General features: G+C 43.4%; 1 long non-coding RNA gene across 1 annotated transcript in view; it reads left to right on the top strand.

Moving 5' to 3' along the window:
- Nucleotides 1-4,819: 4,819 nt before the first annotated feature.
- Nucleotides 4,820-24,806, top strand: part of LOC140895318 (uncharacterized) — a 200,309-nt gene continuing 180,322 nt past the window's right edge. Inside the window, exon 1 of the long non-coding RNA XR_012154168.2 lies at nucleotides 4,820-4,862. This is a non-coding gene — a long non-coding RNA (uncharacterized LOC140895318). The remainder of the gene's footprint in view (nucleotides 4,863-24,806) is intronic.

The raw sequence follows: 24,806 nt of genomic DNA, 5'->3' as shown, positions 1-24,806 counted from the left end.
GGTTAATTTCAGTCATAGGCTTTTTAAAATAGTAAATTTCATGATTTTTAGCTAGTTAAATCTGAAATTTCACTGTGTCGTGATTGTAGGGGTCCTGATTCAAAAAGGGTGGGTGTGTGGAGTGTCACAAGGTTTTAATGGGGTGGGTTGTGGTACTGCTACCCTTACTTCTGCTCTGCTGTAGGTGGCAGCTGCCTTCAGAGCTGGAGAGCGGCGGCTGCTGGCCAGGATCCCAGCTCTGAAGGCAGAACCGCCACCAGCAGCAGCGCAGAAGTAAGGATGGCCTGGTATGGTATTGCCACCCTTACTTCTGGGCTGCTGCCTGCAGAGCTGGGCCCTCAGTCAGCAGCCGCCACTCTCCAGCCACCCAGCTCTGAAGGCAGCGAAGAAATAGAGCTGGCAATACCATGATTCCCCCCATAAAATAACCTAGTGACCCCCCCCCCCGCAACTCCCTTTTGGGTCAGGACACCCAATTTGAGAAACTCTGGTCTCCCCCATGAAATCTGTATAGGGTAAAAGCACACACTACCAGATTTCACAGGGGTAGACCAGATTTCAGGGTCCATGACACATTTTTCATGGCTTTGAATTGGTTAGGGCCCTAATTATAAAACACTGTGAGAACTATGGATGAAAAGTGCCATCAAAGAACGAGTTGTTTTTTTAACTCCTTCTTTCATGTTTTTGTATATTTATAACCGGGGAGAAGGATCAGATGTCAGACCTACTATAGCATTGTTTGTCAGGCTTCCAAGCCATTTGGATACCTGCCTTTTAATTCCCACTCAAATGTATGCTGTGTATTAAATGTGCATAGGGATATATGCTCTCTCTAACAATCCTGTACATTTTTGAGGCCCTCAATGGAAGGAACCACACAGCACTTTGCGCATGTGACCCAAACACAAGTTTCAAGTCACGCTTCTGAGGGATTACTATCCTCCCTATTTATAGGTGGGGAAACTGAGTCAGACATTAAAGAGTTGATTTTTTTTTCCAGAAGGATTTAGGACAGAGGTGGGAAAACTGGCCCATGGGCCACATCCAGCCCACAGGACCATTCTGTCTGGCCCTTGAGCTCCTGGCCAGGGAGGCTTACCCCTGGCCCCTCCCCTGTTCTCTCCCCTCCCCTACAGCCACTCCACCACACAAGCAGGGGGGCTGTGAGCTCCTGCTGCTCTGAGCAGCATGGTAAGGGGGAGGTGGTGGTATGCAGTGGGGGGGTTGGGTAAGGGGTCCCAGGGGGCAGTCAGGGGACAGGGAGCAGTTGGATAGGGTAGAGGTTCTGGGGTGGTTGGGGATAGGAAACAAGGGGGATTGGATGGGAGGCCTGTCAGGGGGCAAGGAGGGTAGATAGGGGCAGTCAGGGGATGGGGGGGGGGCGGGTTGGATGGGGGTGGGATCCTGGGGGGACCCTGGAAGGGGGCAGTCAAGGGACAAAGAGCAGGGATGGGTTGGGGGTTCTGAGGGGAAGTTGGGTGGGGTGGATAGGGGGCAGGGGCCAGGGTGGGGTGGGGTGGATAGGGGGCAGGGGCCAGGCTGTTTAGGGGCACACAGCCTTTCCCTACCTGGCCTGCCATACAGTTTCGCACCCTGATGTGGCCCTTGGGCCAAAAAGTTGCCCACCCCTGATTTAGGAGCTCAGTCACTATTGAAAGTCAGTGACTTGGACCTGTGCTCCTACATCCCTCAGGTACTTAAAAAAAGCATGACTTGTTTAAGGTGGCAAAGCCAGGACTAGAACTCCGGGTGAAATAAGTGGTGTTTTGCCATTGACCTCAGTTAGGCTGGGGTTTCACCCTAGGTGCCTAGCCACAGAGCTGGCCTTCCCCTTTGGGAAGGCATGTGCACATGTTCACCTTCTAACCACCAGCTGCTTTTCTGATGCTCAGCCTCTCACTCCCATGCCTCTTTCTAGGCTTCTCATAATGCTCTGTCCTCCTATATGCCGAGCAGCTTCTCTATTAAAACCCTTTCTTTGCTCATCCTTCCAGAACGGATCTCCCCTCTGGTGCTGTCAGCTCTCACTTTACAGCTGGTCATCTGTTTGCACGGTATTAGTCTGATGCAGATTGAGACATTGGGAAGGAGCTTGTCTTCTTACATAGCATTTTACAGCCATCTAAAGAATGGCTTGTCTGGCCATGCTGGGGCCATTGCACTAGCTGTGCAAATCAACAGCATAGTCCCAAATGTGCATGCTCCTGACTGCTTCTGAAGTTCCAAGACCGTTTTCTGATGACTTGGAGTCCCTGCAGCTCCATGCACGGGGAGGCTCAGGCCTGCTCCCGCTGACTGCACATGGGGGGGGGTGCATGGTCCCCTGAATAGGCACACACTAGTACAGTGCCTGGAGGAAGTCCCCAGTCCTGAAAACCAGCTCTCATTGGGTGTGCTACCCTTTGCAATATCTCCAGCCTCATTTCCTCAGAAATAGTTTTAAATCAGCTTGGGTTGAATCTTTCTTCTGCTTGTTTCGACCTTACTCCCTAGTGCTCCTCTGCCAGAGCAGAGGAACGGAGGCTGCACAGTTAGGATGCTGGAGCCAGATTCACAGTCCTGCTGTATTAAATAATGATGAATTTAATATATACAACACCACTCCCATCGTACTGCGCCTTGCGGGCAACCTGTACCACAAAATGCAAGAGACAGATATAATATGTTAAATTCTGCATGATCCATTGTATAATGAGGCATGAAAAATGAGGCCATGCTGTGTAACAAGATAATTCTGTTGAGCATATTGTTGGTGGCCCTTTTAGGGGATCCAGAAGAATTACTCTAAGTAATGGTGCCTCAAAGATCACTGACTTTTAATTCCAGTTTTTCGTATAGAATATTTGCATTACAGTAGCACTAAGATGCCCCATCTAGAGACTTTTGGACCCCATTGGGCTGGGTGTTTGACAAATACATAGACCATCTTCCATAGAACTGCAAAGACAAGGGGTAGGGAAAAGGAGGTACAGTATTCTCTTCTAGAGTAGGGGTTCTCAAGCTCTTTCTTTCTGAGCCCCCTCCACCCCCCCTGATAAAAACCTCCACCACCCACATATGGCACAACAATTGTTTTCTGCATATAAAAGCCAGACCCAGCTTTCGGTAGCAAGCAGGGCCCTGCAAAGCTCCGTTGCTTTGGCATCAGCCCCGGATGGCAGTGTTCGGAGCCCTGGGCTTCCGCTGCAGAGTGGTGGGGCTTTGGCTTTCTGCCCTGAGCCCTGGCAAGTCTAATGCCAGCCCTGCTTGGCGGATCCCCTGAAACCTGATCACATCCCTCTCGGGGCCTCCAGGCACCTGGCTGAGAACCACTGTTCTAGAAAAAGGGAATTTGAAGCTCGGAGGCACAGACCCTCAACAGTATATAGGTTCCTAACTTCCTTTGACATGGATGGGCGTTAGGCTCAGATCCTCACACATATCTGGGCACCTATGTCACTTTGCCAAGGTCCACATATGCAAAGTCTGCAACATAGCCCAACTTTCCTGATTCTCCCTCCGCCTCCAGTGACATAATCACAAGGCCATCTTTCTTGTTTTCTTAGTTTCCTTTGGCTTCAGACTTTGTCCACTCATGTTCCCCACGTCCAGATGTGCAATTTCTGCCCTCTTCTGACTCTTGCATTGTGTAAAATATTGATGCCATTCTAAATAATAATCCAAGGAAGGAATAATGGATATTAAGAAATTGAGCTCTAATGGTATATTTTATAAACAGAGACCTCTAAACAGTTGAATCAATTCAGTTAATTGCTTATTGGCTCTATTGAATGATTATATCCACCCTAGTTCTATCAAGTTCAGCAGGCCCTCATCTGGTCAATTAGCCTTTGGTGTTTAAGAAGGGAAATTCTGAATTTATTTTTCTTAAAGTCAATGAGAGGCTTTTGTGTTTTGTAAGGATTGCAGGACTGTTCCCCATGCTGTGCTTTGAGTTCTTCAGGACGGTCGGTGCTATTTATTTTATATTTAAAAAAAAAAAAAGCCTGACTCCTACAATCTGGTTCGGTCAGGTGGACACTGGCATCTGTGAAGAGTCCTACTGAAGTTAGTAGGATGTTGTGAGAATGGAAGGGTCCACCCATGTGAGGGATTTTGGGGCGGATCATAGTCCGTTCCTTAGACAAAACCATGGCATATTAGTTCAGCAGAACCTCAGCTGTACTCACGTTGGGGCTATTTTGCAATCAGACAGATCAATCACCACTCCCTGTAAGCCTAATCCCATTAAACTTCTACTGCTTTCTACGCCCCTGGATAAAATAAAGCATTGCCTGGTAGCAAATCCTCTGCCCAACTGTTAACAGTTGCCACTGTGATTCTTGAAGCATCAGCCAGACCTGGGTGGATCTAAAACTGAACTGACTTGGTTTGGGGTGTGGTGTTTTTTTTTTTTCCCCTTTTTTCCTGATGTGGAACAGTAAGCTCTCAATACTGCATTCAATGCTCTTGCTTGCTAAAGGGCTCCAACACTTGCATTGCAGTGATGCAGACCCTCTAATGATAGTTGGTCATGTTCAGAGAATTCAATTCAGGCTTTAAAACCCCATCAAAAAGTTAATGACTGACTCTTTAAACACAGCAGTCCCTGCATGACAGGAGAGAAGAGATGGAAAAGTTATTCATATCCCATCTGTCTGGAACTCTTGTCCCTTCCCTCCAACCTACTGAGTCACTCACTTCCACCCTTTATTATCTCACTTAAATTTTCCTTTCCCCTTTAGCTTATGATTAACTTACACTCACACATTGCATCATAAAACACTTTGCAGAGGGTATTAAAGTTCCAAAGACAAAATGTATTGCATTGTAAAAACAGATTCACAATGAAACTCTCTCTCTAGCCATGCAGCATTATGGTAAGGTCAAAGCCCTCCAAAGTCAGGAAATTCAGTGCCTTGGCAATGCTAACTTGCTAGTGTTCCGCATGTTGTCTATTTTATGGTGTACGCTCCTAGCGGAGTAAGGTGCTAAGGTTTGTACTTAGCAAGGGAAGGAGGAAGGGCAAATACTGTAACATGTGGCCGAGTTAACTCTTTCAGAGGAGCAAAAGTGTGGTGGGGCCGACCATTGAAAATGTTCAACGATGAATAATCATGTAACTATATTTTCAATGGACACAAGACTCATTGCATGCCCAAACAAAGGCCTCGCTTAGTGAGGTGTGTGTGGCCATCTACTTAAATACACAGGAGCCATTTCAGCATCTGGGGACAGATTGTATGTAGGTGATGCTTGAGGACCTCTAGCTGAGAAATCCCTAGCATGCAGGTGCTAGCAAACCTCCAGGAGAGACCTCTATTTGAGAGAGAAGTGTTTTCCCTGCTCTCCTTGCAATGTGGGGTTGCATAGAAAGACTGGCTTACGTTGGACTCCTAGGTAAGAAACTTTATAGATCGTCAGGCAGATGGTGGCCTACGCTGGGCAGGCCCTATGAGGGGAGGAAATGGCTCTACAACACCTCTTGGAGGCTCAGAGAGAAGAAGGGAGCAGGCAACAAGCCCATCCTTAAGACAGCTGTGGTAAGCAGGATCTTAGCACTTCTTGGGGCTGCTTTGGGAGGGAGGTTATGGGGGGGGGAAGGAGGGGGCAGGCAGACTGCAGGAACTTTGCCACTCTGCAAATACATTCTCCGCTTGTATTCGGTCAAATTCCTCCCCCATGTGGAGAGACTGCATAAGACCCTCTTACGTGGTGGATGGGCTTTGTGCAGGCCTTCTGTGTAAGGGGGCATTTCATACATTACTGAGCAGGGGTTGAGGCTGGAGTTCCATTTAACCTCAAGCCCTACATTAAGTGTGAATGTGTCTGAGGTATGGGGGAGTTGACCTGTGCTGTGGATCCAGCAGTTCTCCAAAAAGCATTAAATTCCCGTTAAACATAACACTCAGGCTACTCTTCATAGCCTTGTGGAATTTCATCCAGCTCCCCAAAATACATAAGTCATTTTATTTCATTTTTAACTACTGTCCATTTCTGCAGTTGCCTTTTTATTCAGGTATCGTTAGCTAGCTTACTTGAACACTAATCTGCCTGTAGTCTATGGGTGGCGTGTGGCCCACATTCACACTGGTGTCAATGGAGATGAACTCCACTGAAGTCAGTGATGTAACTGAGAACATCCCTGTACTTGTCATTGTTAAAGGTCTTGATCCTATTTCTGTTGAAGGCAATAGTAAAGTGTCCATTGACTTCCACAGTGCAAGATCAGGCACAAAATGTGTCATAGCCTTGTCCTCCAAAGGTCTAAGCCCCAGAATGCAGTCTCAGGTCAAGCAGATGAGACTTGCCAATTGTATGGCATGTCTTTTCTCCTCTGATACACTGGACACATGGATTGTAAAATGGCTAGTCGCTCACCTTTAATCAGCACAAGAAAGTTTTCATGTATTATCTCCATGTATAGTGGCGGGAGACCAGGTTGCCCTGCTGAGCTTTATGCAGAACTCCCACTGACATCACTGGGAACTTCTGCTTAAACCCCAGTGGTACAATACAACCCAGTGTGTTTTTTTTTTTTTTTCTGTACCTTCATTCTGTTGGGCATCTTGTAGTAGTCTTTAAGACTTCCTTTTCAAGAGGGTTTTTTTTAAAAAATGATTGTACACATATGCATGTAGTGATTGCATAGCTACCCTTGTAATATGTATAATGTCTAATGAAATTAGCTTTTCGCTTGCCCCAGGACAACCTTTGGAAATAAGACAATAGTCTCAGTTATTTCCTGGAGTAATGTTAATGATTAACTTAAAAAAGAAAAGCAATTTTTACCTATACTATCTAATTTTTCATAGTTCTACACAATTGGAAAGAATCTTTTTGTAATATATTGCATGTAAAAAAGCTTAGTTGTGTAACATTACTGCGCAGATATGTTGATTACAGAAGAACTACTATACTCTAAGAATTTAGGGTTGCCAGCTGGCAGAAGTGATCATGTATATAAAAGCTGAAATTGAGCCAGAAAAATCTGGGTTCAAATCTGTCTCAGATGATTGTACAATAGAAAGATTAACCTGATATTCTTTTTCTGGATAATAATAAAAAGTGCCTGAGTATTTATAGCAATAAATGTCTTCCATATGTGTTGATGTATCTATTGAGTGAATGTATAGGAAATAGTTATTGTTTTACTTGAAGATACTGTTCATTATAATTATGCTATAGGCCCACTAATTATTATGACCTCAGTCCTGCCAATGCTTATGGACATGCTTAACTTTACTCATGAGAGTAATGCCATTGACTTCAATGGGGTGACTCTTACATGAACAAAGTGAAGCAATTAGGTACTTTTAAAATTTTTACTCTAATTCCCATTTTCAAAAGTCTTAGGTACTTGGGGCCATATTTTCAAAGGTTGTATAGGGACAAAAAGATAAAGCTAGGTGCCTAGTGGGATTTTCAAATGTACCTAAATAGATTGGGTGCCTAACTCCTGGAATTAGTGGTCCTGCTTGAGCACTCTTGAAGATTCCTTTAGGTGTCTAAATACCTTTGGAAATTCTGGAATTTAGGCTCCTAAAATCCAGATTTTTCAAAGGTATTCAGGTGCTTCACACTCATTAGCACCTAAATCCTAATGAAAGTCATTGACTTTCAATGATACTTAAGTTTCTAAACGACTGTCTCATTTTCAAATGAGATTGAGGCTCCTAAATCACGTGGGCACGTTTGAAACCATTGCCCTTAGTGTTTGTAGGATTGATGCCTACCGCTGGGTTAAAGGTCTGATCCTGTGAGGTGCTAAGGCTCCTCAATTCCCACTAAGGTCAGTGGGAGTTGTGTAATCAGAACTTTTCCAGAGAAGCTCAGCAGGTCCCAGTATCAGGTCTGTTCTCTAACACGTGTCTCAGTTAAAACATCTTCAGTAGATGACTGGAGAGTGGAACTTTCTGGTTGTTTAGAAAAGTCAGCACAAGATCTGTATTAAGCTTTTCACATTATTTAAAAATAGAGAGAGGGACTTGACCAAAGTTCCAGCGTTTTCTATTCCCTTGAAATAGAGGTAAACCCACCCAGACGTCTTCCTTTTAAATACTGACTGCTGCATCTGTTTTAAACCAAAAATAATACCTTTTGATTGGAAACATTTCAATAACATTATTTGTGCATTTTATTGAGGCGGAGGTTGCAATTATTAGCGTCACCAGGAATTTCAGATATTTAAACACAGTCTTTATTTCTCCAGAGCAAACCACATCCCTGTGCAATTATTCTTCTATCTAAATGCCTTCAAACCAAACCCTAAACCCAGAGCTGACATTTGTTGCTGGTGGTCCCTTTACAAACCAGCTCTTGAAATGTAAATATGGGATGGGCAAGCTCTGAAGAGTTTAGAGATAGGTGTGGGGGAAGGGTGAGAGAGAGGAAGACTTCACCAATGGGTAGGACATGCATTGCTTTTGCCAGTTTGGTCAGGTACAGTAGTTTGGACTGTCTGCCTGGTTGAACCAGGCTTTGAGCAGATTAACGGAATAAAGAAAAGGGTTTGTCTGATCATGGAAAACCACTCTTGCAGTCACATGATCTTTTTACAGCTTCTCATTAGGAAACAAACAATACTGCATCTGCGGCAGAGGAGGGATCAAACAAACCAGCAGGAGCGAGGAAAAATAGCCCACCAACCCTTCTGTGCTTTTAAGAAAGATTCGGTGAATTTTTAAAGGTTTTATTTAAAAATAAACAAAACCAACCGTTGTGTACTCTCTAAATTCACAAAAATGTGTCTAAGTTATTAGGGCCTGATCCTCATTTACACTGTGGCCTTCTTACATCACTTTGATTGTCAGGGGTCTTTGAAATTAATTCACATCCACTTTAAGGCCTCTTGACACTACCAAAACAGTATAAAGGGGTCACAGTGTAAATGAGAATCAGGCACTTAGTTTTTGGGATGAAGGTTTGTATATAGTGGAGGGGCGGGGACAGAAGAAGAGAGGTCATTCCTGTTGCAAGCTCTTCCTAGGAGGCTGCTTTTGGAGGGCAGAAGAAGGGATGCAGGTTTGTTTAATGTAGACACATTGGACGAGATTCTACATTCATTGACATCGTTACGAATCCAAAGTCAGTTAGTGGAATTACTTCAGCTTTATGTTGTATTACCCATGCAGAACTGGCCCAGTTGTCTCTGTCACAGACAATGGCTGGACAGGCCTCTGTGCCAAAGAGTTTACAGTCTACATGGGCATCATGCAGACAAAGGATGTAAGCCAAATAAGCAAACCGAATAATGTCCCCTTCACTCTCTCTCAAATTCCTGTCCATCCTCAAGCTTCGCCTAGACCAATTTACACTTCCTACTCAAAGAACCCTCTGCCTTCATCCCCCTCTCAACACAAACACCCAGCATCTTCTCCACATGGTCCAGGCCTTCCTGTTAAAATCACTCACTCTGGATGTCTTTCAGTGGGAACTGGAGCAGGCAAGCGAGTTGACCATGATCACTGCTTTTTAAAATCTTTCCTATCTGTATCCTTTCCATGTGGACTTTCATCTTTGTCCTCTGGCAGCAGGGGGCTCAGTGCTGAAGAACTAAAATTAGCAGGGTGATCCTGGCAGCCATTGCTGGGTAGGCTGATCACCACATTGCTATATCTTGGGGAATCAAGTGGGAACTGGGAGCCACCTGACAATGCTCACATGGTTTTCAGGTGCTTGCTAGTTCTCTAGGGCTGGTGATTTCAAGGGCCTTTTCAGCATTGTATAGATAGAACTCCCTTCTCTCTTTCTATTGTCTCGAGCAGGCCTCCCAGGGAACCTGGTGTCTTGAACAAACCCAAGGAGAGACTGTTTTTTTTTTTTTTTTCCTGATCACTACTGCTGGGGGTAATGGGCACTAATGAACAACTGGATCAAAAGGTGGAACACCACTCTTGAGAAAAATGCTGGGTTTTAAACTGTTGCCCTACGGGGCCAAGCAGGCTCCTGGCAGCAGCCCGTGTGTTGTGTTTTAAAGGCAGGCTAGTCTCGAGCATCCTGTCAATTAAGGGCAACAATTCAGTGATTCCCAGCAGATGATGCCAGCCTGTCTCTTGATGGAACACACTCTTGCCCTATGGCTGCAGGTGCCGCACAGACTGCCAAGCCTGGGGCTAGCTCACAGTTATGCTGTCAGCCTCGTTTAGATCTAATCCTTTGTGACAACTGTCTACCTGCCATGTGACGATGGGCTGAAAACCTCTGCAAAATTGATAGGGTCTTTTGCCCAGACGAAAACTTCTAATGCAGGGAGCTGGAACTCTGATCCTGATTTTTCCTGTCCCTTCGCACCCACACCTTTGAGGTTGGTAGGCCTGATTCTCCTCTCACGTGCCCAGACTCTTTCATCAGTGCAAGCAGAATCAAGCCTTGTGTGTTTAACCTTCTGGATCCACTTGGGGAAAATCTGATTGGCGAACCTTCACTCTCTGAAACTTAATACGCTGTTGCCTCTGTCTCCTTGCTGCTTCCAAGATTCACTAGGGCTCTCTGCCTTTCCTTGGCATACCCCTGACACAATTATTTTTCTCCAGAGAAGAGTTTTTGTGAAGAGTTTATCTTCTATCTTTCCAGTCTTTACAATGTTTTTAGCATAATCTACCTAACAGCTCTATCTGAATAGATATATTGTAGAATAGAATGTTGTTTTTTAAATATACCTTAACTCTTGTACTCAACGGTCCTGACTCTGATCAGCCCTATGCCAATATAAATCTGTAATAACACCATCCACTTGTGCTAGATCAGCTTAGGTGAGATCAGAGTTGGGCTTAAAGCATCCAAAAGTGCTTTTAAAACCAATGAGTTTGATACAAGCAAAAGCAGATTGGAATAGACTGTATTTGAACTAGACTGTCAGCTCCCTGGGGTGTAAGGACCCTCTCTCCTGTCTGGTCTTGGTGCTCAGTAAATAACCAAACTGTAAACCCCCAACCAGTTTTGCAGGCAGTGCAGATTCTGTCACTGTCTGAGTAAGGTCCCGTACCAGGACTTGACATCTCTTGGCTTAAAGGTGAGTGTTGCCAATTTAGCCATGCAGACTAGTGATAAGCACGTTTCCTCCCTCCCACCTCCATATCCATTTTCAAAACTACGGGGATATGAAGAGAGCAGATTTTTCAGGAATATTCACAAATTTGTCAGTTGGCTAAGTGGGGACATTTTGGTCAGTGTACTGAAATGAACTGGGCCGGACCCACAGATAGTGAAAATGAGCAGTATTCCATTCTCTTCAGTAGACACATCCCTTTACACCAGCTGAAGGGCTGGCCTGCTATGACCTCATAAGATGGAACATGCCACACACACGGTGAGCAGTATTCCACCAGAATGAACACACATCTTAGTTGCACTAAACAACACAGACTAATAGTGTCAGGACTGAAGTTGTGGCATAAACGACCTCAGTCCCCCAGAATTCAATCCCCTGCAGTAGCTCTGACCTACATGCTGTTCACTGTCACATCTGTGGCTTTATCGGGCTCCTTAAAGAGCCCATAAACCCATTAGCTCTGGGTAAATGATCCCTAGGCTGCCTTTATAATTAAAACCAAAAGGCATACAGTTATCCTGTGCTATCAGCAGCATATCAACCAAACTTGTCTCAAAATGTGTGTTCAATTTTTTTTATTAAAAAGCATAGGGCCGTATGTAAACCATTATCCCGCAGCTTTATGAAATTAGCAGAACCATTTGAACAACCATTTTGTCCCTATCAAAACAGGGCTTTATTTTTTTTTCATACCGTATTGGAGGTGAGAGAGCACAAGGAATGCTTGAGGGCTGAGGTGGGGTGTTTGTCAGCCTGGGAGATAGCGTTCTGCCCCAAGACTATTGGTTGTTACTAGGAAGCAGATATCCTCTAAGCAGGCTAAGAAATGCTGGCAATTAATATGGCGAGGAATACTTCTGAGAGAGCGGTTTGCTTTTAGTTCTGAAACACGAGGCTTTTCTGTTTTGGTCTGATTACTTAACTATGCTCCTCTGATTGGGATTTTCAGAGGTGGTAAAACTTCCGTTGACTTTAGTGGGAACTGAATTTGATAAACGCTGAACTCTTGAAAATCCCAAATTCAGTTCCCACTAAAGTCAACGGAAGTTTTACCACTTCTGAAAATCCCACCACTTGGGCATAGGAACGTGTATGTGTGTGATTGTTTGCTTATAAACTTTGAAGCTAGCATTTTTCTGGTGGACCTCTTTAAAACCACACAAGTAACATTTAGCATGTGTGATTGCTTCCTTTGAGTAATGATTAAGGACCACAAAAAAGATGCATTCAAATAACAGCAAGGGTTGAGGGAAAACATCGTTTTAGATGTAAAGTGTTTTTTTGTTTTTGGTTTTGGTTTTTTGTCACTTAATGGGCAATTTTAAGAAGATTATCTGTTTAGCATTAATCAGAAGGATGCATTGCCAGAATTACAAACCCCTCAGATGGACGCCAATGCTGGCTTTTCATGATGTAGAGATTTTTGGGGGTGGGGGGGGGAAACAGAATAGGTTTTTGTTTGCTTGTTGCTATGCAAATGTCTGGCTTTGGGGCCGTTCAAGGGCAATGGGAACATCTTCAAAGAAGTTGGCATTTGCTTTAAATGCCAAGGTTTCTTACCAAGCCCAGTTACCAGCCAAAATTGAGCATTTAATGGAGTTGAGCTCCGATAAGGCAAACAAAACTGAGAATAAACATGAAATCATTTGATTTAGTCTGCTTAGTCAAGTTGAACAACAACAAAAATCCCTTGATTGTCAGAGCTGAATCAGCAAATATAAAAAACCAAAGACAGTCAACCCTGCACTTACAACCCACTTGAGGTTTTCACACTGACAAGCTAGTCACTAAGTATAAATGATCCTCCCACTGTTGGTTTGTACCACTTCATATTTGTCTGGGTCGTGGAATATATTCTGGGATATGGCTACATTGCTAGCCTTTCATGCTTAAATTGATGTTTCACTGAACAAAGAAACCAGTACGTCTATTGTGATAAATATTTATGCTAGAAAATATTCTGGGAGACTCATCTAATAGTAATATAGTCATGTGAAGAATTTCTCATGTAAACTTGGTCCCTTTCATGATCATTTTCTAGCACCAGAATCAGAATAACTCTATTGGTTGGATCCCAATATCACATACTTTGTTTACAAATGAATTCAGTGTCTTCACATACGTTTGTGCAGTTCCTAGTGCAATAGGATCCCACTTGGGCTTGCAGTGCTTCCATATATTATTAATAATAATTGAGTTTTTGGGGTGCATAAGGAACATAAGTCAGAGCTTTTGTTAGCAAAGCAGAGCTTCCTTCATTGTCAGTAGAGATGTGTTGGTTTCAGATACCCAGTCATGCACTTGTACTGATAGACAGGTATATGCAAGTTCCACTGTCAAAGTAATGTATAGTAGACATGTAACTTTCTCACATGGCTGGGATGATTTCGTCGGGGATCGGTCCTGCTCTGGGCAGGGGGTTGGACTAGATGACCTCTTGAGGTCCCTTCCAACCCTGATATTCTATGTCAGGATGAAATCTGTTTCACAACCTGTAATGCCAAATCCGAAGAACTTTGGCTGAATAGAACTCCTGAAAAAAGACAATTTGTGAAATCCCAAATTCAAAACCTAGAGCTCCAAAGAATCAGGGTTCAAAATGGCACAGACCGATCCAGATAAGCTGGTAATTGATCAGCTGACACAAGTGGAGTGCACAGTGTGTTTGGGTGCAGAGCCGATGCACAACTTGTGAATTTATTCACTGCTCTGTTGCCTTGTTTCTGCTCTAGAGAATCAGCAGCTGCTAGAAACAACTTCATGCACCCTGGTTTAGGTGTTAAATCACAATAACATGGCAAAAGACTGCAAGAAGGACCAAGGCATTTCTCCTCCACAGTCCCATCAAAAATACCATTTGTACCTGTTTCTGGCCATTTTAACATATCCATGTTCATACCAAGAGAAAGTACTAAGGTGTAGGTGGGTGGGTTGGTTGGTTTAAAGATGGGGCTGCTGCCCACACACGCATGGCAGGGGGGGAAGTAGGAAAATGGTAACTGCTTCACATTGGGTGTCTGACTAATCCAAAGTCCAGGGAAAATAGTCTGAAGATATGTAAGAATGCTCATAAAATACAAAGCAAGTTTGTGCTTATAGAACATGGGACCTACCATATTGGATCAAAGCGGTGGCGCGGCTAGTCCAGTAGCCTGTCTCTAACAGATACCAATACTAGATGTTTCAGAAGGAGCCATAGTGGACAACTGCCACAAAATGGAGAACTATAGCCCCAGACAGCCCCTGGCTGTCCTTAAATAGCAGCTGTGCTGGTGGATGGGAAGCTTTAAGTGGCAGCTTTGATGATAAAGGTGGTTGAACATCAGCGATTTATGTAAAGGGACATAGCCCAACCAGAGGTTGATCTTTGGCATCCCAGAGAAATCAAGGGTAGGGGAGAAATGTAGCAAAACTGACAGCAAGTGCAGGGAAAATCTATGATTAAATCTAAGGAGTAAATCCAGACCGCCTCCCGTCCTGTATGGACCCACAGGGTACCAAGGGAGTGGAAATGCTATGGGATGGGCAGTAGAGTTTTTGGGGGGTGCAGTGGATGTCCAGCCCATGCCCACTTTTGGAGCTATAGTTGTTCAGGGTCTTCCCCATGGCAGTGTGTGGGCCAGAAGAGGGGGTGGGTTGGGAGGAATCATTCATATCTGGATCTTTCCCTTACTCACCCCTACAGGGCTATGGATGGGATGTGGTGGCTGCTCCAACCACTGGGGTCTGCAGCCACTCCAGGATCCCGTTTCTTCTCCTTCTCCCCTGATGCATCTGCTATGCACGGGCAACCTCCAGCTGCACTAGCTTTTTAGTGCCTTTGTGGCTGAGAGGCAGAGGAAGCTGAAGTGCCTCCCTAAGGCTATGCCACCAAAGACGACCACTCCCAGTTGCAACCTTCCCATGTGATGACCTGTGTCTAGCTCTCCAGGGGTCTGAGAATGGGTGGGTTACACTCACTTTCTCTTGCATAGAAAGAACAAGATTTGTACACTTCCATCCAGGAGGAATGGATCACTTCATGGAGGCTTCTTAACTTTGGCTTATCAAGTAACTTATCGTTTAAAATATCATAGCCCCCAAACCCTAAACTTCTTGCTGTTTGGGTGTGGGTGGGCAAGGTGTGGAGGCAGTGAAGAGGGTAATAGACCGTATTCGGATATGATGTGTGTTGGCTCTGCTTGGGGTAGAGATAACAGTTTGGAAAAATGGCCACTGTGCTGTTGCATAAGACCTGCAATTAACATCTTACAGCCACTTGTCCGCATATCAGTGGGTAATAAGCTTACAGATGATGCAGGCCCTTTGTCCTTCCAGTTTTATGGCACTGTGGGTAGACTAAAGTTCTCAATTAGTCATTTGAGATTCATCTAAGATGGCTAGTATAATATGGAATACCAATGGATTATGAAATGGTTTTATGGTTTAACAGCCAGGTGATAGTGTCAAATATTAAGACAGACATTGTCAAATTATATACAATTAGTGCTCTTATTAAATATGAAGTGCTGTTATTTAAAATGTTACTGATGTGCATAATGGCTTTGTAAAGTCTAAGACTTGAGCCCCCCCAAAGCCCCATTCCTGGAGGGAGTGTGGGTGGCTTTGTACTGCCATCTTCTGAAAGAACAGAAGGGATCTTTAAACTCCAAATGGGGGACGTCAGAGCAGAGGATTCTTTTGATGTGCACTGAACTTGAAGAACTGAATGGCACTTGGCCCTTAGCCACTTCAGGAGGGATCACAGGCTGAGTCCGTCATAGGTAGCTTAAATGTGCTCTGGAAAACACTTGCCATACTAGAGAGAGAGCAATGTGCTCATGGAACCAGATTCTGCCTCTCACCTGTATGAATCACATGTCATTCCAGCTGAGTTGATGTAATGTAATTACTATCGCTGATTGACATTTTCCCCAACAAAATGTTTTTACTGAAAAATGGCATGTCAAAACTTTTTTTCACCAAACAATTTTTTTTTAAATTTTACGTTTCATAAAATTCTTAATATTCAATTCAAGATAGAGGGGAAATTCCCATTTTGCTTTATTATTATTTATTATTAAATTCCCTTCTCTACCAACTGCTGGAAAAACTTAGTGGGGTTTTTTTGGGGGGGGAGGGGGCGGGAATCCAAAAATGGGGTGGAGGGGAGGTTTTTCTTCTGAAAATTTTCCTGGTGGGGAAGGGAATCAAAACAACCAAATTTTGAGCAGCTCTAATTACAACTGTGCAAAACTAAGTGTGAGAGGGACCAACCGGCACAAGGTTCTAATCTACTCTTTTTTTAGGCCCAATTGTGCCTTGGTTTACACCAGTGTAAATTTAAATTACTCTGACTTCAAAATAAACCCACTGGTCTCGCTGAGAGAGCAGAAGTTGGCCCTGGGTGGAGGATAAGTCCATACACTTTCAGGGCATGTCTGTTCCTGCTCTAATAGCAGGACGTGATCACCACTACCAAAAAGATTATTGCTGCTCTTTTTCAATTCTCCAAGTGTTGACTCTGTTTCCTGGAAGGGTTTCTGAGGATGGCAGCTGCTGCACAAGCTGGCACGTAACCTTGTAACAGGGACTCCTAGGGCAAGGAGTCTACCCAGTGGTGACCAGCAGCAGCACAAGGTACTTGCGGCAGCATTGCCACCTGCCCTCCATAGGGGGCAGTTGGCCAGGCTGGCAGAAATATGCAATTTGTGCCCCCTTGCACCAGCAGGAGTGAATCTGGCTTATTGTTCTTTCACCCTGCCATGATCACATTTAGAAACACCAGAAGATCAGGCGTTTTGGCAAAGATTCAATGAGTCTTGAATTTCCTTTTTCTTCAGATCATTTAAATTGCTTGATCCAGCTCCCAGTGAAATTAAGGGGAGTCTTCCCCCCCCCCCATTGACTTTGATGGCACGTGATTTGTTGTAAGAAAATTGAAGAAAATACACAAGTTGTGTCCTCTTCTTCCCTCCAAGAGAAAAGCATGATCCTTTAGGCATTTCTTTCAGTGATATTTAGTTGATCTACTTCTTTTAGGATTTCACCAAAGAGAACCAACACCGGGTACAACACATAATCACACAACAACATAAAAGCTTAGATGCAACTCAGAATCAGGCCCTTACGCAGACTGGGTTTACAGGTAATATCCTAACCATTTTACCATCACTTTGCATGGGTATAAATGAGTATACAAGGCAATGGAGAATCAGGCCTATTATGGCTCCATGTCTAGTTGGCAGCCGGTATCAAGTGGAGCATCCCAAGGGTTGGTTCTCAGGCCAGTTTTGTTCAATATCTTCATAAATGATCTGAAGGATGGTGTGGATTGCACCCTCAGCAAGTTTACAGATAACACTAAACTGGGAGCAGAGGTAGATACCCTGGAGGGTAGGGATAGGATACAGAGGGACCTAGACAAATTAGAGGATTGGGCCAAAAGAAATCTGAGGTTCAACAAGGACAAGTGCAGAGTCCTGCACTTAGGACGGAAGAATCCCATGCACCGCTACAGACTAGGGACCGAATGGCTCGGCAGGAGTTCTGCAGAAAAGGACCTAGCGGTTACAGTGGATGAGAAGCTGGATATGAGTCAACAGTGTGCCCTTGTTGCCAAGAAGGCCAATGGCATTTTAGGATGTATATGTAGGGGCATTGCCGGCAGATTGAGGGACATGATTGTTCCCTTCTATTCAACATTGGTGAGGCCTCATCTGGAGTACTGTGTCCAGTTTTGGGCCCCACACTACAAGAAGGATGTGGAAAAATTGGAAAGTGTCCAGCAGAGGGCCTCAAATTTTATGAGGGGACTGGAACACATGACTTATGAGGAGAGTCTGAGGGAGCTGGGATTGTTTAGTCTGCGGAAGAGAAGAATGAGGGGGGATTTGATAGCTGCTTTCAACTACATGAAAGAGGGTTCCAAAGAGGATGGATCTAGACTGTTCTCTGTGGTGGTAGATAACAGAACGAGGAGTAATGGTCTCAAGTTGCAGTGGGGGAGGTTTAGGTTGGATATTAGGAAAAACTTTTTCACTAGGAGGGTGGTGAAAACACTGGAATGCGTTACCTAGGGAGGTGGTAGAATCTCCTTCCTTAGAAGTTTTTAAGGTCAGGCTTGACAAAGCCCTGGCTAGGATGATTTAGGTGGGGATTGGTCCTGCTTTGAGCAGGGGGTTGGACTAGATGACCTCCTGAGGTCCCTTCCAACCCTGATATTCTATAATCTGCTCTGCTATTGTAATTTTGTAGCTTGTGTTGAAACACCTTTAAATGCGCTTGCTATTTTATAATAATTCTATAAACCTAGAAATAAAAAGCACAGTAGTCTTTAACATGCTGTTACAACTTAAGCAGGAGTTTGTCCAGCACTGTTGGACCTCATGAAGAGAAATCTCCTAGCAATATTTAAACTGCAATAATACATTTAATTTAAAATGTATTAAGAATATGCTACTGATCTAGAAAGAAAAAAGGCATCAGGAAATTATCTTTCATTTGAGTTTATTAGGAATTGTGTATAAATGCATGCTCAATTGCAGCTGAATTGCTGTAATTTGTTACATTCTACTTTGAACAACTGGTAAAATGTGCATATATTTTGAGACAAGCCTGAACTAAAATCCCTTGTTGAATACGCCTAAATATTGTGGAAATTTGGATCTGGACCTGAACTTTATTACAGAGAGAAGAGCTAAAGGTAATCACCACCCCCCAATCCTCCCTGTTCTGAACATCCCTAATCTTTGAAGGAGTTTGGATCCAAGCTATGTTGTGTGGGCCCAACTCTGTGACACTATGAAAGTGACTATAAGCTTTGAGGCTAGCACATCACTTGAAATTACTATGATGTCACCAGAATTCCTTGAAGTTCAAATAGTTTCTACTCTGATTGGAACCCGGACATATTTGTAATGTCTTAATTCTTCACAGTTCTCCTGTACTTTTATTCAGTGATAACACAAGCTATTACCAAGAAAAACCCATTTCACTAACCTCTTCCTATCTCTCTTGCTTGCTGTTTTTTGGCTACAATTATAATTGTTTGTGAAACCGATTTTTAAACCTATGATTAGGTTTGTTTCATGCTTTTAAAAAAAATAGCAATACTGTACACACTTTAGGATATTTTTACATCTGGACTGATAAGAAAAATAGTTGAATACAATTAATGCTCTCTAAGACATTTATATAATTTCCTCTGTAAAGATATGTGGCATGTATACAATTGTAATGGGGTATACAAATCTCTCACTGGGCTGGAAGGGACTAAAAGGCAATACTGGGACCAGGGATCCTTGCCCCTTCAGGCCCATTGAGCATGTTCCACCTGAAGGAGCAGGTTAAAAGGAGCTCAAATTCAGGCAAGGGGTAGTGGGCAGGCTGCAGTAGAGAAGACAGAAGGTGAAGCCTGAAAGGGGACCACATAGCAGGTAAGGCCCCCAGCACCACCTTCCCCAACCACCTGGCACTTCAAGAAGAAGCAGGTCTTGCAGGGCCCTGCCCATCTGAGACTTTATGAAGCTATTGACTATCTGGACTACAGGAACCATGCCCTAAACTGAAGGGGCACGTAGGTAGGAAGTAGCCCAGGGTGGCAGACTTAGGCTCTCTGGGGAGGAACCTGCCAGTGTTACTTTCCACAGGGCCCTGGGCTGCGACCCCACCCACCACCACACACCCCTTAAGGGCAAAGGCCCCAGACACAGTGGGGAGGAGGCCCAAACACTCCTGGCCTGGAGGCAGGGACATGATAGAGCTACCCCTTCCCTGACCAAGAGACACAGAGTTGGACATCTGGTGCGCTAACTACCAGGCCACCTGAGCCTCCTATCACAAAATATATGGGGATGTGATAAAGGTTTTGTGAGGGTTTTGTGCCTTTAAAAAAAAAAATCAAGCTTAAGTGTCTAAATCCCATTATTGTCACCTAATGGCCCTTTTTGCCTGTGCAAATCCCACCCATTGCATCCAAGGGAGTTATACAGGTTCCTAGATGAGGAAGAGTTTCAGAGGTGCTCGGTAATGACCTGACTCTGCTCCCCTTAAGGCCAAGGAGTATGGTCCCAGTTAAGTCAATGGTATAACAGTCTTTGACTTCAGTGGGAGCAGATACTGGTCAATGCTAAGCCACCTATTGTGGCTACATATTCCCGTTAAAAGCGATATGATCTGGGATCAATGCTACTATATAGTGTGTGTCGCTCACAATAACTATGTTCTTTGGAAGTGCAGATTTGAGAAACAAACTTATTTTGGGAACTTAACAAGCACTCCCAGCCTTTCACTGTATTGGAAACATTGTACTCTGTGCTGAATCTATTGGCATCCCTATAAAAAAGGGATAAAGCCTGAATGTAACATGGACCATGGTTTCTCCCAATGGTATATTAAAATAGTCCTATGAGGTGTAGGAATATGTCTTATGATTTCCTGCAGATTCACAACTCTGCATCGCAATAAAGGATGCGAAGGTACTTAGTGAAACTAGACAAGCTTTCAGTCCATTTATCAAAGTGCTGCCAGTTCCCATTTCAAGGCAGGCGAAACAATAATAAATATTGAGCACAAGAAAGTTGATCTATATCCAGGGCATTTTTAATGTTTAAAAAAACCCCACAACAACACACGTTCAAGTCCGTGTGAGACCCTTTGGCGCTTGCCAACTCTTGTTTTATACATGGGTAGAAGCACTTAGAGTCATAAAGTCATTTGCACATCTTGTAGAATTTTTTATACTTTATTCAAAATAGGACAAATATATTGCTGCTTTTTGTATCTAGATATTGGAGCATTTCACTGGATCCCTCTCCTTTGTGTTCATGGACTTGTCTTGCGTTATGGCTGATTGGTTTAAAAATACAAGTTTTCAATACAGTAAAGTGTGAATACAACTTATGAGCGTGTAACAAAAACAGCTAGGAAGTGACAAAGAAGCAAAATCAAAAGGCAGCATGGAGCCAGAAGACTCTCATATATTGAGAAGAGACACAATGGACTAAATTCAGATTTGGCATATGGGACACAACTCCCAAGTTCAGCTGTGATTAAATAATGGTTTAAATCACATACAGCGGGTTGGAAAATGTGTTTACCTGGTAAAATAGCGTAGCATGTAGCAATTTGACTGAAAAACAGCTCTCAGTGGACTTCCATTGTGGTTCCTGGGTTCTTAGCAGCTCTGAAAATCTGGCCCTAGGTGTATAAAGCTGGGTACCCAAAGTTAGAGGACTTAGAAATTTGGCCCAATATCTCTGCTGACCTATGGCAATAGCTCAACTCAAGTAGAACAAGGTTGTCATTCTACCTGGCTACCACATGCTTAAGGATAGGCAGGGTGGTCCAGTGGCTGCCTGGAACATGGCAGACCTTAGTGCTCTGATGCAGGTTTTCTATTCAACCTTAAACAAGTTGGCTGGTTTCCTTTGCCCTCAGTCCTCATTTGGAAAATGGTAATAACCAGGTACTCTCGCCTCATAGGTGGGTTGTGAGGATCAATATACTAGTGACTGTGAGGTGCTCAAATAGTCTGGTAATGGGGGTCATATAAGGAACTTAGATGGTTCAAAGGTGTAATGGAGAATATAACCTGATTACATGGAAGTGGTTAGGTTAAAACCATAGACAGCTGAAGCCTTTAGTCTGATTAGGTCCCATCTGTACCCCAGCTTCATCATTTTATAAGACTAGCCATGGGACCTGGTTATGGCTGTTGTATAACAATGCCTTATGTAAACGAGCTCATATATCCACATTCTTTAAACAATGAAGCTTTGAAAAAAGAAGCTCCTAAAATCAACTGTCCATCTTCAGTATGTATTAAACTCTTTCACCAGGGTGAAACCAACAACTTTCTAATGCCTTCCCTAGGCTAGTTCAGAAGTTTATTGACTGGGGGAGCATTATGGCCAGACTGTGTACCACTGGGCTTCCAACCCTGTTGGCCCCTTCGGCAAGGGAAAACTCTGATCTCCCATTTGGTAGAGGGGGTTGGCCCTACTGTGTGTAGTTTTAATTAAGTTCCAATAAACGAACAAAAGTATACACCAACGATGTGTTCCCATTAACTCACAATTAAGACGTTCATGTTTAAAACATGATTTTATTTATTTGGCCTTTTTAGAGCCTCTTAGGGAAGGGCAAAGTTAAAAACTTGCTCAAGAAAGCAAGAGTCTAATGCACCAACTCGTTCTATATTAATCTGCTCTTATTAAGTGTTAACTTGACCAATCATATAGCCCTCTAAAAGAGGCTGGAAAAATCTGAAAACAATCCCACTAGTTGTTTATATGTTTGATTGGAATCCTTAACTGGATTGCAGTTAAATTCTATGTTGTCTTAGCTGTCTTAAATTAAGCTAGGAAAGTTGTCATCTGTCTTTCTTTTGTTGCTCTTAGGACATAAATTAAAATAATTCTATTCAATTTTTCACTATGTCTATCTAAAAGAAGACACTGAAGGGTATAGAACACACTTTAGGTACTATCCTGCCAATGGGATGCTAGCTTTCCAGCTTCGACAAGTCCTGCTTGTCCTCCATGCAACTTCCACCTTGGCATCAAGGAGCGATTCCATGATGCCCCTTTGCAAGATTTACATGATCAACTTGTGCTTAAAGTTTCAGAAAAGTTTTTCTCCTCCCCACCCCCAAGCAAAAATGAAGCTGCTTACTTCAGCTTCTAAAGTCACTTCAGGGATTCTGTGGCCTGACTGGTGATTCTCAGATGAAGCATGTGTTTGGGTGGCTCCCAGAAAGGCTATAAATTCCTGTCCTTTTTCCATGCAGGCCCACTGTACTTCTCAGTGACAGCAATGAATGGGCTGAGGGAAAACACTTCCTCCTTTTGATACACTCAGTCCCCCATTCATTTCAAATGAAACTCTATAGAGCTTACTTATTGGGCTTGGGTACTGGACTGCAAACCACTGTCTACTTTCAGATTAAACATGTACGATTTGCTTCTCTTAAAAAGCTTGCAAGCATGTACTGAGAAGCAGTAGTGGGTGTGAGGGAACATTTCCCATTTCATAGGAAGAGAGAAGCCCAGCTGTCCCACAGACCCACAGTTTTAACAGAGCCTTTTGGTGCTTTTAAAAAAAAATCGGAGCTTTTTCCTTTAATGGTTCCAAACTATCATAAAACGAAATGAAAATTAAGCACTGTTAAAATGATACAAATTATTTGCACAAGGGTCCCAGCTGAGATCAGGCCTCATTGTACCAGGTGCTGTATAAATGCCTAGTAAGAGACTGTCCCTGACCCAAAGAGCTTACAAATGCTGTGGTAGTGGAGGGGAAATATAAACAACACCTCCATCCTTTAATCATTCTTAAGGGAATATCTGAAAAGAAACGAAATGGGTGATTAGTAAATGCTCCCCTGATTTAACCAGTGAAGTCAGATTAAATTAATAAATTGTATAATAGCTGGGGGAACTAGGAATATTGCAGCATTATCTAAAGAGTCTTAGAGGGAAACTTGGCAAAATCAATAACATAAATAAAGGGTGTGGTTTTATCAGAGCACTAAAATGGGACTTTTCCCAATAGAAACCAGTCTGTATGATATTTCAGCCAGGGAGGAGTTGATTTGAAATGGTTTCTACTTCTGAGACAGACACGCTCCTATGGAATTTACCTGATACTGATCCAGAGCAGTGTTTAAAAGTTTGTTCTAAAGAAAAATCTGAGGGGTCACTGAGCAGATGGGAACATCTGGCTTTCCAAATAAATTTTAATGACCTTGGTCCAGATCCTCAATGGTAGTTTTGTGCTTAACTCCTGTTGATTTCAATCTGTCTTGAAGGCTAAAAGGTCTCCTCTAAAACAAGGTGACTTCATTGGGAATAACTGTTCAGGTATTCAATACATTCTACATTATGCTGAAAATGACAGAGCATCTTATCTTCTGTATTCCTTGGGGCAAGAACTGTCTCACAGTGGTGGCCTGATCTTGACTGTGGCTTCTAAGTGCTCTTGTAATATAAATGTTAATAATAATGAATGCACTTAAACAAAAACCCACCTGTCTTTTCCATTGTAATCCATGGAAGTTGTGGGTGTCCAGCACATCTAAGGATCAGACCCAGAGGCCATTGTGGAGCATACACCGTCCATACGTGCTGTCAGAAAAGGGCTTTCCATTCAGCTCAGAATCTATTATTCACTTCAGAGTCTAGACCTTCCACAGAGGTTTGCTCACCTCAGCCAAAAACTGTGGTAAGCGGAAGGAAAGTGCTTAATGCTGCATGGGGACTCGCAAAAGCTGGATAAGTCAAAAGTTGAAATATTTGTGGTTGGGTTTTCTGTGCATTTGGGGAATATTTTGTTGCTTGATGCACCATTGCCCTCTTAATTCTCCTTTCAGTTCCTTCCTTTAGTGCTAGAATTGAGGGAAGGAAAAACCCTGAAGGTACCAGTGAGCCCCCAAAAACTGATCTGCCTTTCCCCCCTTTTATAAACAAGTTGTGGTGAGAAGCAGGGCTATAATCTAGCAATTCCTCTCCCTTCTTCCCCAGGTCAAGCACTGACATACTCTTCTAGGCAATAACTCAAACATTTATAAATGCTTCCTCCCTGATAGAGCTATGTGAAAACCTTTGCACTGAGGAAAAATTGGTTTTTTGCTTCTTATTTTTCACAAGTGGGGACAATTATTTTCCCTCGGGGGGATATAAATAGGAGCCTGAACCAAAACCTCTGATCTAAACAATCCCAAACATTGTGGATGTTCAGAATCAATGCAAATTTGGACACACGATGCTCTCTGGCTTGTTGTCATAGAGGT

This window comes from Lepidochelys kempii, chromosome 11 (genome assembly GCF_965140285.1).
Source record: "Lepidochelys kempii isolate rLepKem1 chromosome 11, rLepKem1.hap1, whole genome shotgun sequence".
Taxonomy (NCBI): Eukaryota; Metazoa; Chordata; order Testudines; family Cheloniidae; genus Lepidochelys; species Lepidochelys kempii.
This window is presented reverse-complemented; position numbering and strand designations above follow the sequence as displayed.